Genomic DNA, 11,168 nt, shown 5'->3' with positions numbered 1-11,168 from the left:
CACTCCTGGGTATTTACCCCAAAGAGATAGATGCAGTGAAAAGAAGGTCCATATGCACCCCAATGTTCATAGCAGCAATGTCCACAATAGCCAAACTGTGGAAAGACCCAAGATGCCCTTCAAAAGACAAATGGATAAAGATGTGGTCCATATATACAATGGAATATTACTCAGCCATCAGAAAGGATGAATACCAAACTTTTGCATCAACATGGATGGGTCTTGAGTAGATTATGCTAAGTGACATAAGTCAAACAGAGAATGCCACTTATCATATGGTTTCACTTATTTGTGGAACATAAGGAATAGCATGGAGGACATTAGGAGAAGGAAGGGAAAAATGAACTGGGGGAAATCAGAGTGAGAGCTGAACTATGAGAGACTATGGACTCTGAGAAACAAACTGAGGGTTTTCGAGGGGAGGGGGTGGGGGATGGGTTAGCCTGGTTTTGGGTATTAAGGAGGGCACATATTGCATGGAGCACCGGGTGTTATATGAAAACAGTAAAGCATGGATCACTACATCAAAAACTAATGACGTATTGTATGGTGACATAACATAATAAAATGAAATTTAAAAATTTGTTATCTTAAATCAATTACATATTTATAAATTGATTTAGGGAACACGGATATCTTGATCATATTTTCATTGTCTACAGAAGCATAGCAAAATCTCTTGATGGGGTGACTGGGTGATAGACACTGGAGAGGGTATGTGCTCTGGTAATTGCTGTGAATTGTGCAAGACTGTTGAATCTCAGATCTGTACCTCTGAAACAAATAATGCAATATATGTTAGGAAAAAAAAAAGAAGAAGAAGAAGGTAGCGGGAGGGGAAGAATGAAGCGGGGGAAATCGGAGGGGTGGACGAACCATGAGAGACAATGGACTCTGAAAAACAAACTGAGGGTTCTAGAGGGGAGGGGGGTGAGAGGATGGGTTAGCCTGGTGGTGGGTATTGAGGAGGGCACATTCTGCATGGAGCACTGGGTGTTATGCACAAACAATGAATCATGGAACACTTCATCTAAAACTAATGATGTAATGTATGGGGATTAACATAAGAATAAAAAAGAAGAAAAAAAAAGAAAATCATAAGGAAGAGAAAATACGAAAAAAAAAAAAAGATTTGTTGATAGTGCTAAAGGACAAGTAAAATAGTTTTCAAGTTTCTGGCTTAAGTTTCTGGGTAGATGTAAACTTGCAACCAAAGAAGTTATAGAATATAAAAACAATTGAAATCAACAGTTTGTGTGTGAATATGTGTGTGTGTGTATGTGTGTGTGTGTTGTATAGCAGAAGAAAAGAAGTAATAAATTCACTCATGTTTTTACTTTTATTTGGAAATAATTTCAAACATTGAGAAAAGTTGCAAGAATAGTATAAAAAACACCTGAATACCCTTTGCCACATTCACATATTAACAGGTTGCCTCATTTGCTTTGCCTCATTTGCTTTCCCCCTACACACACACACACACACTCACACACACACACACATTTCTGAACCACTGTTATGTAAATTACAAACATCATACCTCTTTACCCTTTCATTTCTAAATACTTCATTCTCTATTTGTTAAGAATAAGGACAATTCCTTTCCTAATCCACCATACTTTATTGTGATTTTTTTCAGTTTACCCAATCACATATTTTTAGTTGGAAACAGTTCCTCAGCTTTTCTTTTTTTTTTAAAGATGCTTACAGCTTTTCTTTAAATTCTTTATTTAAATTAAATTTAGCTAACATTAGTATTAGTTTCAAGGGTAGAATTTAGTGATTCATTAGTTGCATATAACATCCAGTGCTCTTTACATCAAGTGCCCTCCTTAATTCCCATCACCCAATTATCCCTTCCCCCGACCTACCTCCCCTCCAGCCACCCTCAGTTTGTTTTCTAAAGTTCAGCATCTTTTATGGTTTGTCTCCCTCTCTATTTTCATCTTATTTTTTCTTCTCTTCCTCTATGTTCATCTATATTTTTCTTAAATTCCACATATGAGTGAAATAATATGGCACTTTCTCTGACTGACTTATTTCACTTAGCATAATACTCTCTAGTTCCATCCACATCATGGATGGAAATCTTGCAAATGACAAGATTTCATTTTTTTGATGGCTGAGTAATATTCCATTGTTTATATATATCACATAAGATGTTTATAGCTTTAAGAATGCAGGGCTTTATAAATAATAATGTTCTTCATTTGGGTTTGTCTTTTGTTTTCTGATGATTAGATTTGAGTTTTACAACCTGGGCTGGAATGCTACATAAATGATGGAGACTCACAATGTATATCTGTACCATGTGGTGATGTTAATTTTATCATTTATACATGGTGTTGCTAATTTCTCAATGGCATAGTTACTATTTTTCTCTTGCAGTTATTAAGTAAGTAGTGGGAAGACCATGAAAAAACCATTCATTTTAAGACCATGAAAATATCCTACTCCTGCCTTATCAAACTGGACTTTCCAGATTTAGTGTCCATTAATATTTTTTAATTAACATATAATACATTGTTTCAGGGGTACAGGTCTGTGATTCATCAGTCTTATATAATACCCAGTGCTCATTACAACACATACCCTCCCCAATGTCCATCACCCCATTACCTCATCCCCGATCCCCCTCCCCTCCAGCAACCCTCAGTTTGTTTCCTAAGATTAAGAGTCTCTTTATGGTTTGTCTCCCTCTTTAATCTTAACTCTAATGGAGTTAATGATGATTTTTCTAACTGCAGCAATCCCTACAACTTTATTGGAAGTTATCCTAATCTTCAACTATTTTTATGTATTTATTTATGTACTAATTAGTAGTATAATGGATACTTATTTCTTCAATGGTTTGTAAACCACCAATGAATTCATTTTGGATATATTGTTGCGATGACTGTGTGGCTGTGTTTTCTCTCCAGCTAAGTTGTAATCTTCCCAACAGTGGGAACTATACTGTGCTTCTGTTTTATTCCTATTAAATTTCTTTCTTCCTACTCTCTCTCTCCTAATCCAGAGCTCTGTTAATCACCTACTAAGGTCACTTACTAAAGACTGAATGAATGACCAAATGTTTTGAGGATGCTGGCAATCTTATTTGTAGCTTCAAGCCATAGATATCATGTAGTTGCCTTCTGTGGATCATTGTAGTCACCAAATAAAATATTGGAAATTTAACAGAGAATTAACATTTTTATATTAAGTATACTTCAAAGGCTATCTTCATTAGACACCAAACTGTAGCATGTAATTAATTATGCACATTTCACTAAAATCTCAAACACTAGTTTTGTTTATATTGTGTATAAAAAGTCACATAGCTAAGTTTGGTTTCAATTTCTTTTATTACTCTCTAGAGTCTGATGCTCCTTCTATTTCAATATTGTTTTTTTGTGTGTGTTTTTTTTTTGTTTTTTTTTTTTTTTAGATTTTTATTTATCAGAGAGAGACAGACAGAGGCAGGCAGAGGGAGAAGCAGGCTCCTTGCTGAGCAAGGAGCCCAATGTGGGACTCAATCCCAGGACCCTGGGATCATGACCTGAGCCGAAGGCAGATGCTTAACTGACTGAGCCACTCAGGTGTCCCTATTTCAATATTGTTTTTTAATGTAAAACTTGCTCTGATTCTCATTTCCCATCTGAATCTCCCTGGTTTGTTTCTCCTACAATACTCTCTAAGGCAACAGAAAGAGATAATACTTTTCCTGATAACCCCCAAATCTATATAGGACATTGACTTTGGAGATAGCACATTGTTGGTGGATTAAAAATAAATCACCCTTTTCAGTCAATTTTCAAGAATCTTAGTTTTTCCTATATCATAGAAATCACTTGCACAGGCTCTTGATACTTCAGAAGTTCTTTAAGAAATTTGTGTTTGTGGGTATGTATATACAAACATACATCTTTGTATGCCCCACTATATGTCAGTTCACATAGGATACACACAAATGTGTTATTTTTCCTCTATCTACTTTATTCATTATTTCCAAGGTGATGCGGTGACAGGAGTATTTCAACTTCAACAAATCCCTTTTTTGTTATAGCGTTTCCCCTCTTCTATCTTAGCACAGTTTGTGGGGGAAGGTATTCTCTAAAGACATTAGGTGTTGGTAGTTGTTGTCTTAAGAGACTTCTGAGTCCCTGTTCAGGGATTTTAAAGTACTCTGTCTCAAGCTTCTAAAACCAACATCTCCTGACATTTTTTATGTGTTCTGTACTTCACTGAAGAAACTTCGTCTAATCCAATTTTTGCTGCAACCTTCAGGATTGGAATAGAGCTTTTTATACACACATACACACATATATGCCCATGCACACAGGCGCAAATTAAGGATTATTTTAATGGAAATCACTGGCCAAAAAAAAAATTAATAATCCTAGCTTTGAGTCCATCTTAATGTTAACACAGACTGGTGTGGCATAAGGGTCACCTCTTTATAAATAGTTGAGGATATCTGTTAGAAGTAACATATAAGCTGATATAGTTGTTGATACCATTGTACTAGACAGTTTTTAACAGCATTACTTAAGGTAAATCCCAAAAATAAAGATAATTCAACAAAGAGGCTAACATATTAGAATTAGAAATGTTTCCTGAATGACATATCAGGGAATGAGGTTTTCAATTTGCTTTCTCTCTCCAGCTTTTCACAACTTACTCCTCAGTTTTTTATTTATATTTTGGGAATATTAGAAAATTATATTTGACAAAGCTTAAAGATGAAGCTTCCTATCACAAGACAAAATAATCATTTTAGTCCTTTTAAGCATAATTTTGATATTACATCCTTTTTTTGGTACCAACACATTTTTCTATAGTATATTTTTGATCAGTTGAGCTTTCAGAACCAAACATCAGAAGTATTGTATCATCTTTTTTCTTGGAATTTAATTTTTTTCATTAAAAAAAAAACTGTCATGGTAGTTCCACAATATGAAAATGTATCATTTATCCACATTTCAAAGTAGAGTCTTTTGTTCTCTAATTTATTTTTCCTGTTGTTACTACTACTATCTCACCTTATGTCCTAGGCACTTTGTGTTCAATCTGTATGTTTATGAATTTTATTCTTATCTTTACTTGAATATTTCTTTCAGAAGATTATGAAAATGTTAGTCTGACTTATTTTGCACATTATGTTATGCCAAGAGTGACAGGGTCATTAAGTAAAAAGCATGCAGTCCCCAGAGAATTAGAGCTGCATTCACAGCCTTAGCCTGCCACTGACTAGCTGCATTTTTATTATATTTTAGAGAGGGAAGGAGAGAGTGGAGGGAGGGGCAAGGGAAGAGAGAGAACCTTAACCAGGCTCCACACCCAGCATGGATCCCAAAGCGGGGCTAGATCTCACAACACTGAGATTATCACCCAAGCCAAATTCAAGAGTCTAACGCTTAACCAACTGAGCTACTCAGGCACCCCTGACTAGCTGTGCTTTTATACCCAAGTAACTTAACTATGGCTTCCTTATTTATGTGATATAAGCAATTGCCAATTTCTTCAGTCATTGTGAGGGTTAAACTAAATAAGATAACACGTGGAAACATCTAGTTCAGGTCTGGCAAATAAGCAGTACTTGAAATATGGTAGCTACTATTACTTTTATTATTACCATGTTTGTTTGTTTATATGTATTTATTTTAGATTGTGAGACTGGGGAGAACTAATCATCTTCATCTACTGTTTGATAAAAGTAGTTGCAAACAGACTTCAATACTGTCACTGATTACCTCCAAGGGCTAGGAAAATTACTCAAATCTTTCTTTCTCTCTGTATGGCATAAATAAATCATCTACCTAGGGAATAGTAGTGATGGCTATTAGATGATTATTTTTCTCCAAAGATGCTGACCTTACAGTAATCTATAAATACTAGGTAGTGGTTATTTATTTTTCCAAGTGAAACCTTTATTAGGGTTTTAATGGGTCAGTTAGAAGTCCTGTGTATTCATGGACTATAAAACCAGAATTACAAAAGTGAATTTCAGCAAAAAAAAAAAAAAAATTGGAGACAGCTACCATGTGTTTTTTTGTTTTGTTTTTTTTTCCCTTTAAGTGATATCTTCCTATATTTTCAAGTTTTAGGAGCATTTTACCACTTCTGTGACAATCCTTCCCCGAAGCAAATCGGAGTATCAAAGAAGAGTGGGGGCTGTTAAAAATGGTATTATGAACACCATTCTAATTTCCCTTAGGGAAGTATTTTGAATTTTATCAGACTGTGTTTAGTAGTCTACAGAGTTTTTACTTGTATTTAAGACTTAAAATCCATAAAAATCAATTGTATTTTTGTTGTATTTGCATTTATAGTGATCCTTTAATATACTTCATATCATAGTCCCTTTACAGACCAATGAATTATATAGTTTTATAGCAATGACTATAGCTAGCAAAATTGAGAGCTATTATTTATGGAAATCCCCCTTTTACACATTTCTGCATGTGAGAAGGAATGTTGCAGATTATAAAAAAAAAGTGTAAATGGAGAGGAATTAATTAACACCTATCAGTTATTGTCTTTCAATGTCAACAATTATCATAAAATATAATATACTGAATAAATAGATATTAAAGGATTTTTATCAACTCAGGCAACCAACTCCATTTATCTCAAGTATCATCACAACAGAGCTTTCATCTATAGTATGACCATGGGCTTTTGGCCAGAATCTATCTCTAGAGGTGGCAAACATTTAGTCATAACTTGTACCTGGACTCTTGGCTATAAAAGGAATATTTAAAAGCTATGTATCACTAAAAAAGATTCTAGCAATCATTAACATAAATTACTGAATCTTATCTGCACTTCAGGGCTAGTTTCACAGCAGAAAATTGGGGAGATTCACCATGTATTTGTAAGAATATGGATTGTGGAATTAGCAAATGAGAAACCTAATGGATTGGGGGCAAGAAAAGAAAGACAATCTATAGAAAATGCAATTTATTCCAAAAATTAGACGTTTTAGTGTTTTCTAAATTAAATTCCATCTCAAAGTCTATCTTTTAAAAAAATATTTCATGCCTTACAATACTAATGTATCAGTGTATTAACTAGCAGGAATCCTGCTGGTCTCCTCTGCTTTTTTGAAAAGAGATATTTGATCTTCTTTCATGTAACTTATATGCAATATAAATATGCCTCAAGGACTACTGTAAGAAATTTTAACCAATGTTACCTTACACAGTTGATGGTCTTTGGGGTATATATGAGGTAAAAACTGACTGGTTCATATGTGCATATTAACCCTTTACAAATAATCATAAAACACAAGAGTTAAATTAACTTTTCATATAACTCTTACAAAGAATTAAGAATCTGAGGGTTAAAAGGTTCCTGCCATAGACTAAATGTGCCCCCTCACACCAATTCACTTGTTGAAACTTAATCCCTAATGTGATGGAATTTGAAAGCAGGGCCTTTTGGGAGGTGATTATGTCACCAGGGCAGAGCCCTTAGGAGTGGGATTAGGCCCTCATAAAAAAGACCTCAGAGAGCTCCCTTCCTCCTTCTGCCATGTGAAGAGAGCTAAAAGAACCATCTATGAACCAGAAAGCTGGTGCCGGACACCAAATATGCTGGCACCTTAATGTTGGACTTCCATTTAGATATCTTCATGGTTCTCATATCTGGCTCATCATCAGAATCCACCTGAGGAGCTTTACAAAACAGATTCCTGTTGGGTTTCACCAACAAACCCTGAGAAAGCAAATGAAAAGATTGCTCCAGACCCCTAAGTAGGAGAAAGAAGAGGGCCTGGGGACCAGACGCTCTAGTGGCGAAAGGCCCTGAACCAAGCTCCACCTCCATTTTTATTATGCATGTTATCAAAAAATCAAGATTAGAAAGGAATGTAAATTTAAATAACAAGGGCAGTGACATTTATGGGCATTGTACGATTAGAACTATCTATGTTCGTGGCTTGCAGGCAGGGAGTAGATGACTATTAAGAGATTATGTCTAATTTAGGCATCTGTCCCCCAGGAGATAGCGTTGACCCACAGATAAGATCTGGCTGTTTTTAGCCCAGAAACCTAAAAGGAGGCCCAGTTTTCTGGTCACTCCTTCTTTGCTTTTCAACTAGCCTCTCCCAAGGAAGATTATGTTTATCATATCTTAGCTAGTCAGGCATTGTGATTCCCACAGATTCCAAACCAGACGTACTGAATCAAATTTTCCAGGAGTAGCAGAGAGCAGGAATTTTTTCTAGTGCCTCCTAAAGGATACTTATGAAAAGTCAGGCTTGAGAACCATGGAATTTGCCAAAATCAACCAAATTTGGTATTTTGTCTCTAAGCATATTCAGAAATGAGGATTCCACTAGGTCCATAAACAATGTATATTTGGAATTAATTACATTGTCAAGAGGTAATTTTAAGTGTCTTTTTACTGAAAACAAATCCATAAGCTCCAGCTTGACTCTCCTTAGAAACTGCCATCCAGCCTTGCTCTTTTTTTTTTTTTTTTTAATCAGCTATCCAAAATGTTAGAGGGTTTTATTTAATTTTCTTTCAGGCACTTTTTCTTTACAATAACTCACCCCCCTTAATTTTTTTGTCTTATAGATTCTATTTTTTTAATTCTTTGATGGCTTTTGTTCTTCTCAGGAATCCAGTTTCTCCAAATATGGAAATGTAGATAGCAATAGCATGCAAACTCCTAGAAATATAAAGTTGACTAACAACTTCTTTAGTAGAATATCCATTTCTAATACCAGGAAATTAAACTTGGCTGTTTCAATTTTGGTCAGTCATTAAGTCATATAATTACTACTACATAAGCATTTCTATAGTCAATCCAGATCTTAGGAAAATATAACCCAGCCATTATCTTTTTTAAGAACAGTAACAAACCTTTTTTTTTTTTTTTTTTTTTTTTTTTTAAGTAATCTCTATACCCAATGTGGGGCTTGAACTCATAACCCTGAGATCAAGAGTCACATGTTCTACTGACTAAGCCAGCCAGCCATCCCTAGTAACAAACTTTTTTGTACCTGGACTTTCCCATTTTTTTTTTTTTTATAGCATCTAAGCACATACATATGCATAAACACATGCATAGCTGTCTGAGGGTTAATTGGACTACTGTAATCATAAATGGTTGATCTGACATAACTCTGACAATATTATATAACCTAAATTCTAACACCTAAAATAAGATCAAAATAAGAACTAATCATGAGCCACCCACACAAAGAAAAATAATAAATTTAAGCTAATTTTTTTGAAATTACCTAATATACTGAAATCTGAATCATTACTTTTTTTCTACTGATTTTTTTTAAAACTAAATGTACTAATGAACCAGCTGGAACTAAAAAATAAACTTACATAGTTTCTATAGTTTCTAAAATATCTATACAGAGCAAAACTGAAATATCAAAACATCTGCTACATTCATTCTAAATTGGATGAAATTTTATTTAGTTTAATTACTTAGTCTAAACAGCCAAATGTAGATATAGCTGTATTTTGTCTGGCTCAGTAGACAAGTTAATTCTCAGGGAGAACAGGAACAGAAACTCCTAATCAAAAATCACCTAGCTTCATCTCATTAATTCTGGTAAATTAAATTCTGGTAAATCCTAAATTACTTCTTTTGGATGAATCTGGATGTTTGTCCTTTGGCTTGAACACATACAGACAGACATACTCATGATTTCAATTGCATGGACTAGTGTATAATATCTTTTAGTTTTATGAATTTTTGTTGTTGTTTTTGTTGTTAAGTTTACCTGGGGAATCCTCTTTTACTTTGTGGAAACACAGCATACCTGTTTTGTAGAGTTTTCTAGTAAGCAACATCATCATGTGGAACAATACTTAAATTAATTCAGTTGATTCCATGATATTTTCAAACTGAGGTTTGATATAATATACTTTAAACCCATGTTGGTTAACTGAACATTAAAAAAAAATAGAAAAATATACATACTTTAAACCCAAAGGTCAATAAGCATCAAAAGCCCCATTGTAAGCCTATTCTGGTGCATGCACACGCATGTGTGTGTGTGTGTGTGTGTGTATGTAATAGTCATTTTAACTTTTCAAAGTAGTTTCACGTCTTAATCGATCTTAATCATTTAATCTCCATATTTTTGACAAAGTATATTTACTTATTATATATTTAAAATTCCCTGTCAACAAAGCAATACAACTTGCTCAGATATTGAAATAACAAGCATTTCCTTAAAAAAATGAAAAGAATTATCTCATGTGTTCTTTATATTGTCTTCTATTTTCTTTTGTTCATAATCATATATATATTTATCAGTTTTGTTCCTGTGTTATCATTTAGTATTTGTTTTTAAATCCCTACCATATGCAGCAGACTTTGTTACATGTTAAAGAGAATACAAAAAAAGTGAAATATTGTTAGCCTGAGGATATTTGCATTCTAATAAGGAAAGTAAATACATACTATCCTTTCTAAGTAAAATTGACTTCCTCTTCACATTTTACTTTTTATTTTTTTCAAAATCTTATTTATTTATTTGAGAGAGAGAGAGTGAGAGAGAGGGAGAGATCAGGACCGGGGGGGGAAGGGTAAAAGGAGAATCAGACTCCCCTCTGAGCAGGGAGCCCAATGTGGAACTCGATCCCAGGACCCTGGGATCATGACCTGAGCCTAAGGCAGACACTTAACCAACTGAGCCACCCAGGTGCCCCTTCGTCCTCACATTTTAAATTTAGTTCCACCAGAATCTTGGTTTCATGTCGGTCTTTCCTTCTTGACCATTAATTACCTAAAGCGGAGATTGAGTCTCACCGATTTTCAAATCTTAGCATGGAGCTCAGTGTTGGGCATATATTAGATGTTTGCTGTTTCATGTCACTCCCTGTTTTAAGCCTTTTGCCTTAAAGACAGAATTCAACCCCTCAGCATGTAATCTAGGCCCTTTATGCTTTAGGTCTGTACTGTCCTATATAATGGTCACTGCTTATGTATTAAGCACTTGAAATGTAACTAGTCTGAAATGAGATGTGCTGTAAAAGTATACAAAAGTAGTGATTGGAAGAGGCACAGGAAGGATACAAAAGTAGAACCAGCTCTTAGTTTCATTGATCTGTTTTACTGTTTGTTTGTTTTTTTGTTCCTGTATCATTTTAAGTTCTGCTCTGATCTTTATTATTTCCCTTCTTCTGCCAGTTTTAGGCTTTATTTGCTAT

This window comes from Mirounga leonina, unplaced genomic scaffold (assembly GCF_011800145.1).
Source record: "Mirounga leonina isolate KUSES-001 unplaced genomic scaffold, KU_Mleo_1.0 Mir_204, whole genome shotgun sequence".
NCBI lineage: Eukaryota > Metazoa > Chordata > Mammalia > Carnivora > Phocidae > Mirounga > Mirounga leonina.
The sequence above is the reverse complement of the archived record's forward strand: the minus strand, read 5'-3'. Positions refer to the sequence as shown.